This window comes from Pseudoliparis swirei, unplaced genomic scaffold (genome assembly GCF_029220125.1).
Source record: "Pseudoliparis swirei isolate HS2019 ecotype Mariana Trench unplaced genomic scaffold, NWPU_hadal_v1 hadal_25, whole genome shotgun sequence".
Taxonomy (NCBI): Eukaryota; Metazoa; Chordata; class Actinopteri; order Perciformes; family Liparidae; genus Pseudoliparis; species Pseudoliparis swirei.
Window position 1 is genome coordinate 2,006,061 of NW_026613261.1, and position 8,057 is coordinate 2,014,117.

Below are 8,057 nucleotides of genomic sequence, written 5' to 3' on the forward strand. Positions count from 1 at the left end.
TGAAAATGTTTGAAAATAGCTGAAATATGAAATGAACAACTGAAAATGTCTCGAAATTTCTGAAATATGAAATGAATAACTGAAAATGTCTGAAAATAGCTGAAATATGAAATAAATAAGTGGAAATGTCTGGAAATAGCTGAAATATGAAATGAATAAGTGAAAATATCTGGAAATATGAAATGAATAAGTGAAAGTCTGGAAATAGCTGAAATATGAAATGAATAACTGAAAATGTCTGAATCTAGCTGAAATAACAAATGTTTTAAAGCTGAACATAGCTTAATATAGCTGCCAACAGATAATAGGCTGAACATAGCTTAAACATCTGAACATATCAAAAAGGGAAACTTCCTGCTGAAAATGTTGAAGCACAAACATATTGGGTGGAAATGTATAACTGAAAAAGATAAGCAAAACTTTAACTTCTAAATATTCAAAGATATGAATCACAATCCAAGAAATGAGAGAGAGGGGGAAAAGTCAGACGTGAGATCAAGAGAGAGAAAGAAATTGAGAGTCAGAAGGAGAAAGATAAATAAAGAAAGAGGGAGAAACCAGAGTGAAGGATAGACGATCTAAACACCGAGTGGATTTTCTACAAAAGCATTTGTTAAACCCTGTCAAAAAAACATGATCAAATCACCAAAATAGTAGAATCAATAGAGAGGAAAGATTGAGCCGAACGCGCCGATATGTTTGTTATGTTTGTGGGTTAAATGTGACCTGAGAAACTCAAATGCTGGTTCTCCTCTATCTCTCCATTTAAAGACACACGCGCGCGGCCACACACGCGCACAAACGTTAGTCTGTGTGTGTGTGTGTGTGTGTGTGTGTGTGTGAGGGGGGGGGGGTCAACATGTATGATAAACAAGTGTGTGTGTGTGAGATCCGCCACTGATTAGCCTAACGTGAAACACCTGTGTGACTGAGAAACAGCACAGAATCTGATGAAATCAACCTGTTAAACCCTTCGGATTTGACAGAGAACTATAACTCCGATCCTAAAGATGTCTACATTAGGAGATGCTCAAGGCTTTTGTGAACGTTTACATGTCCTTAAATATTTTTTAGGTTAAGAAATGAGAGTTTAATCGCAGTTCAGAAAATGTTCCTGCTTGCTTCAAAAAAGTTGAAAGGTGCTCAGAATTACAATGGAGATGACTGAGGAGAAAGGTGGACTTCCTCCCTCTTTAAGGCTTCTCTGGAAAAATCGGGGAAACTGTTGGATTCCATAGTCACATGTCTACGACAAGCACAAGATTCCCTACTACTTTATCAAAAAAGTATGCCTAAAGAGTAATAATTGTGGCCGTAGTGACGATATACAAATCTTTTTTTCGCAAGATTCTGAAGCAGCGCTGCACTCTAGCGATGACGTCACAGCTCTAAGGTCCCACACACACACCCATTGTAAAGTCCAGGAGGAGCGGAAAAACACATAAAACTAAAATGGTTACAATTAAATAACTATACGAGATATGAAAAGAAGCTTATTTATAAAGTTATAGCTAACACTTTTGTCAACATTTTAAAGGTGGAATTGTTTCTTTAGCTGAATGTATGCTGATATTGTAAGCTTTTAAAGTTGAACAAGTTGAAGCGGATTTGAAGATTTCCCCCATTGGATCCCATTCATTATTTATTCCATAAATAAATTAATAATTTGAAAGTTTGAAAAGAAAAAAAATATTTGAAAATATACAGTAATAGCTGAAGGCTATCTGAACATAAGAAAAATTAAATTGCTGAATTTGCTGAAAATATGAAGATACTGTAAGCTTTTTAAAGTTGAATATTTTCTCCATAGGAACTGATGAATTCAAAATAACATAAAAGTATTTAAATATACAAAAATTTGAAACATTTGAAATATGAAAAGTCTTTCCCCTCTATTCCTGAAGAAGCTGAATTTTTTAATATTTGAATTGTTTAAATAGCTGAATATATGAAGGACTAGAAGAGGGACATAAAAGGTACGGAATAAATAGAATAAAAAGTTTAAACTAGAAAATGCATTTCCTTCTGAAAATGCGTTGGAATGCTAACATTTGAAAGCTTGAAGCTGAAAAATAAAAACAAAATAGCTGAAAAAGGTTTGAAAATAGCTGAATATGAAATAAATAACTGAAAATGTCTGAATATAGCTGAAATATGAAATGATTAACTGAAAATGTCTGGAAATAGCTGAAATATGAAATGAATAACTGAAAATGTCTGAAAATAGCTGAAATATGAAATGAATAACTGAAAATGTCCGGAAATATCTGAAATATGAAATGAATAAGTGAAAATGTCCGGAAATATCTGAAATATGAAATGAATAACTGAAAATGTCTGGAAATAGCTGAAATATGAAATGAATAAGTGAAAATGTCTGGAAATATGAAATTAATAACTGAAAATAGCTGAAATATGAAATGAATAACTGAAAATAGCTGAAATATTAAATAAATATGTGAAAATAGCTGACATATGAAATGAATAACTGAAAATGTCTGGAAATAGCTAAACATGTCTGAAATTAGCTGAGATATATATATTTTTAAAGCTGAACATAGCTTAAAATAGCTGCCAACAGATAATAGGCTGAACATAGCTTAAACATCTGAACATATCAAAAAGGGAAACTTCCTGCTGAAAATGTTGAAGCACAAACATATTGGGTGGAAATGTATAACTGGAAAAGATAAGCAACACTTTATCTTCTAAATATTCAAAGATATGAATCACAAACCAAGAAATAAGAGAGGGGAAAAGTCAGACATGAGAACCAGAGAGAAAAATAACGAAATAAATTGAGAGACAGGAGAAAAATAAATGAAAAAAGAGAGGGAGAAACATCTAAACACTGAGTGGATTGTCTACAAAGCATTTGTTAAACCCTGTCAAAAAAAACACGATCAAATCACCAACATGGTAGAATCAATAGAGAGGAAAGATTGAGCCAAACGCGCAGATATGTTTGTTATTTTTGTGGGTTAAATGAGACCTGAGAAATTCAAATGTTGGTGCTCTTCTAATATCTCTCCACATATAGACACACGCACGCGCACGCGGCCACACACGCACGCACAAACGTTAGTCTGTGTGTGTGTGTGTGTGTGTGGGGGGGTTCAAAATGTATGATAAACAAGATTGTGTGTGAGATCTGCCACTGATTAGCCTAACGTGAAACACCTGTGTGATTGAGAGACAGCTCAGATTCTGAGGAAAGCAGCCTGTCAGAACATTTGGATTTGAGAGAGAACCATAACTCCGATCCTAAAGACGTCTACATTAGGAGATGCTCAAGGCTTGTGTGAACGTTTACATGTCCTTAAATATTTTTTAGGTTAAGAAATGAGAGTTTAATCGCAGTTCAGAAAATGTTCCTGTTTGCTTCAAAAAAGTTAAAATGTCATCAGGTTTTCAATGGAGATGACTGAGGAGAAAGCCGGACTTCTCCCCTCGTTAAGGCTTCTCTAGAAAAATCTGGAAAACTGTTGGATTCCATAGTCACATGTCTACGACAAGCACAAGATTCCCTACTACTTTATCAAAAAATTATGCCTAAAGAGTAATAATTATGGCCGTAGTGACGATTTACAAAAATAATTTCCGCTTGATCCTGACGCAGCTGTCCCCTCTAGCGACGACGTCACAGCTCTAAGGTCCCACACACACACCCATTGTAAAGTCCAGGAGGAGCGGAAAAACACATAAAACTAAAATGGTTACAATTAAATAACTATACGAGATATGAAAGGAAGCTGAATTATAAAGTTATAGCTAACACTTTTGTCAACATTTTAAACGTGGAATTGTTTCTTTAGCTGAATGTATGCTGATATTGTAAGCTTTTAAAGTTGAACAAGTTGAAGCGGATTTGAAGATTTCCCCCATTGGATCCCATTCATTATTTATTCCATAAAAAAATTAATAATTTGAAAGTTTGAAAAGATAAAAAATATTTGAAAATATACAGTAATAGCTGAAGGCTATCTGAACATAAGAAAAATTAAATAGCTGAATTTGCTGAAAATATGAAGATACTGTAAGCTTTTTAAAGTTGAATATTTTCTCCATAGGAACTGATGAATAATAATAACATAAAAGTATTTAAATATACAAAAATTTGAAACATTTGAAATATGAAAAGTCATTCCCCTCTATTCCTGAAGAAGCTGAATTTTTTAATATTTGAATGGTTCAAATAGCTGAATATATAAAGGAGAAGAAGAGCCAGGTATATATATTGTGTGTGTGTTCAGGGTGTGGCAAAGGAAAAAGGGCGTCGCTGTGTGTGTCTGTGTGTCTGTGTGTGTGTGTGTGTGTGTGTGTGTGTGTGTGTGTGTGTGTGTGTGTGTGTGTGTGTGTGTGTGTCTGTGTGTGTGTGTGTGTGTCTGTGTGTGTGTCTGTGTGTTTGTGTGTGTGTGTGTGTGTGTGTGTGTGTGTGTGTGTGTGTGTGTGTGTGTGTCTGTGTGTGTGTGTGTGTGTGTGTGTGTCTGTGTGTGTGTGTCTGTGTGTTTGTGTGTGTCTGTGTGTGTGTGTGTGTGTGTCTGTGTACGGAAGAAATAGAATAAGTTGAATAAAGATTACAAGAACAATAGTTGGACTGCTGAAGCATTCCAACTAATAACAATACTAAAGACTAACTAGAAAATGCATTTCCTTCTGAAAATGCGTTGGAATGCTAAACATCTGAAAGCTTGAAGCTGAAAAATAAAAAATAAATTGCTGAAAAAGGTTTGAAAATAGCTGAAATATGAAATGAATAACTGAAAATGTCTGAAAATAGCTGAAATATTAAATGAATAACTGAAAATGTCCGGAAATATGAAATGAATAAGTGAAAATGTCCGGAAATATCTGAAATATGAAATGAATAACTGAAAATGTCTGGAAATATGAAATTAATAACTGAAAATAGCTGACATATGAAATGAATAACTGAAAATGTCTGGAAATAGCTAAACATGTCTGAAATTAGCTGAGATATATATATTTTTAAAGCTGAACATAGCTTAAAATAGCTGCCAACAGATAATAGGCTGAACATAGCTTAAACATCTGAACATATCAAAAAGGGAAACTTCCTGCTGAAAATGTTGAAGCACAAACATATTGGGTGGAAATGTATAACTGGAAAAGATAAGCAACACTTTATCTTCTAAATATTCAAAGATATGAATCACAAACCAAGAAATAAGAGAGGGGGAAAGTCAGACATGAGAACCAGAGAGAAAAATAACTAAATAAATTGAGAGACAGGAGAAAAATAAATGAAAAAAGAGAGGGAGAAACATCTAAACACTGAGTGGATTGTTGAACAAGGTGAAGCGGATTTGAAGATTTCCCCCATTGGATCCCATTCATTATTTATTCCATAAAAAATTTAATAATTTGAAAGTTTGAAAAGATAAAAAATATTTGAAAATATACAGTAATAGCTGAAGGCTATCTGAACATTAAAAGAATTAAATAGCTGAATTTGCTGAAAATATGAAGATACTGTAAGCTTTTTAAAGTTGAAGATTTTCTCCATAGGAACTGATGAATTAAAAATAGCATAAAAGTATTTAAATATACAAAAATGTGAAACATTTGAAATATGAAAAGTCATTCCAATCTAATCCTGAAGAAGCTGAATTTTTTAATATGTGAATTGTTTAAATAGCTGAATATATGAAGGAGAAGAAGAGGGACGAAAAAGGTACGGAAGAAATAGAATAATAAAAAAGAGAAGTTTAATAAAGATGACAAGAACAAGAGTTGGACTGCTGAAGCATTCCAACTAATAAAGATTACAAGAACAATAGTTGGACTGCTGAAGCATTCCAACTAATAAAGATTACAAGAACAATAGTTGGACTGCTGAAGCATTCCAACTAATTACAAGAACAATAGTTGGACTGCTGAAGCATTCCAACTAAATACTAAATATACAGAGGAAACTAAATATAGAAGGGGAAAACAAAGTAAAGTGCTGAGTAAAGTGTTGAGTTTGCCAGCATCTCCAGGATCTGCTGCAGTGTGTTGTGCAGCCTGACAGCAGCTGAAGGACTTGAGGCTCCTCCCCTCAGACACGGGGAGGAGCCAGCCGGTGGCTGAAGGAGCTGCAGAGCTGCAGAGCGTCCTGCATGGGGTGTGAGGTGTGGTTCATCAGGGACGAGAGCTTTGCCATCATCCTCCCATCCCCCACCACCTCCACAGCATCCACAGGACACCCAGCACGCTGCTGGCCTTCTTCAGCCTCTTCCTGTCAGCCGCTGCCATGCTGCTGCTCCAGAAGACCACTCCATCAAAGATGGCAGATGCCACCACAGAGTCAAAGAAGGTCTTCAGGACCTCAGCCTCCTCACAGGAAGAGTCTGCTCTGTCCCTTCTTATAGAGTGCGTGTGCGTGGTCAGCCCAGTCCAGTTTGTTGTTCAGGTGAACACCCAGGTACTTATAAGATTGTACAATCTCAATGTCCAGTCCCTGGATGCTCACTGGTACCGGAGGAGAGCGTTGACCACGGATGAAGTCCACCACCAGCTCCTTGGTCTTACTGGAGTTGATGTGGAGGCGGTTCCGCTGGCACCATTCCTGGTTCAGTTCTCTGTATTTCCTGTCATCGTCGGCAGAGACGAGGCCGACGATTGCAGAGTCATCAGAGAACTTTTGCAGGTAGACGTGGTCGGAGTTGTGATTGAAGTCCGAGGTGTAGATGGTGAAGAGGAATGGAGCCAGAACGGTTCCCTGTGGAGCCCCTGTGCTGCAGGAGACCCGGTCTGACTCACATCCCCCTATCCTCACATCCTGTGGATGGTGAGGTGGTCCAGGATCCATGTGGTGAGGTGGTGGTCCACCCCGGACTGCTCCAGCTGGTCCCTCAGAAGCAAAGGCTGGATGGTGTTGAAGGCACTGGAGAAGAACATGACTCTCAGTGTTTCCAGCCTCTTCCAGGTGAGAGCGGCATCGCTGCAGCAGGAAGATGACGGCGTCGTCCACCCTGATGCCAGGTTGGTCGGCGAACTGAAGTGGGTCCAGCGATGAGCTCACCAGGGGGCGAAGCTGGACAAGGACCAACCTCTCCAGGGTCTTCATCAGGTGGGAGGTTAATGCCACCGGCCTGAAGCTGTTGAGGTCCTTGGGCCGCGGGGTCTTCGGTACTGGTACCACACAGGAGGTCTTCCACAGCTGTGGTACTTTCCCCAGCCTCAAGCTCAAGTTGAAGACGTGCTCCACTATCCCGCACAGCTGGTCTGCACAGGATTTGAGGAGCCTTGAGCTGATGCCGTCTGGACCCGTGGCCTTCCTCACTTTGATCCTCCTCAGTTCCCTCCTCACCTGGATAAGGGACCCTCTGGGGGGTGGGGTGCTGTGAGGTGTTGGAGTGGGGGTGGGTTGCTGGTCGTAGAGTGAGTATGAGAGAGGTGGAGGGGGGGAGTAATCCACAAGGGGTGCAGATGATGGGGGTTGCTACTGTGTGTACTACTGTGTGTACTACTGTGTGTACTACTGTGTGTACTACTGTGTGTACTACTGTGTGTACTGCTGTGTGTACTACTGTGTGTACTACTGTGTGTACTACTGTGTGTACTGTGTGTGTACTACTGTGTGTACTACTGTGTGTACTAGTGTACTAGTGTGTGTACTAGTGTACTAGTGTGTGTACTAGTGTGTGTACTAGTGTGTGTACTAGTGTACTACTGTGTGTACTACTGTGTGTACTGCTGTGTGTACTACTGTGTGTACTACTGTGTGTACTACTGTGTGTACTGGTGTGTGTACTACTGTGTGTACTAGTGTACTACTGTGTGTACTAGTGTACTAGTGTGTGTACTAGTGTGTGTACTAGTGTACTAGTGTGTGTACTAGTGTGTGTACTAGTGTACTAGTGTGTGTACTAGTGTGTGTGCACTAGTGTGTTTACTAGTGTGTGTACAAGTATGTGTACGTGTACTAGTATGTGTACTACGCATGTTGTACTCTCTTCTACTAACACTTCACATAATTTATCGGACACTTAGAGAGGTGTAAGAAGTACTTTGATCTGGTACTGAAGTCAAAGTACAAGTAATACCACAGA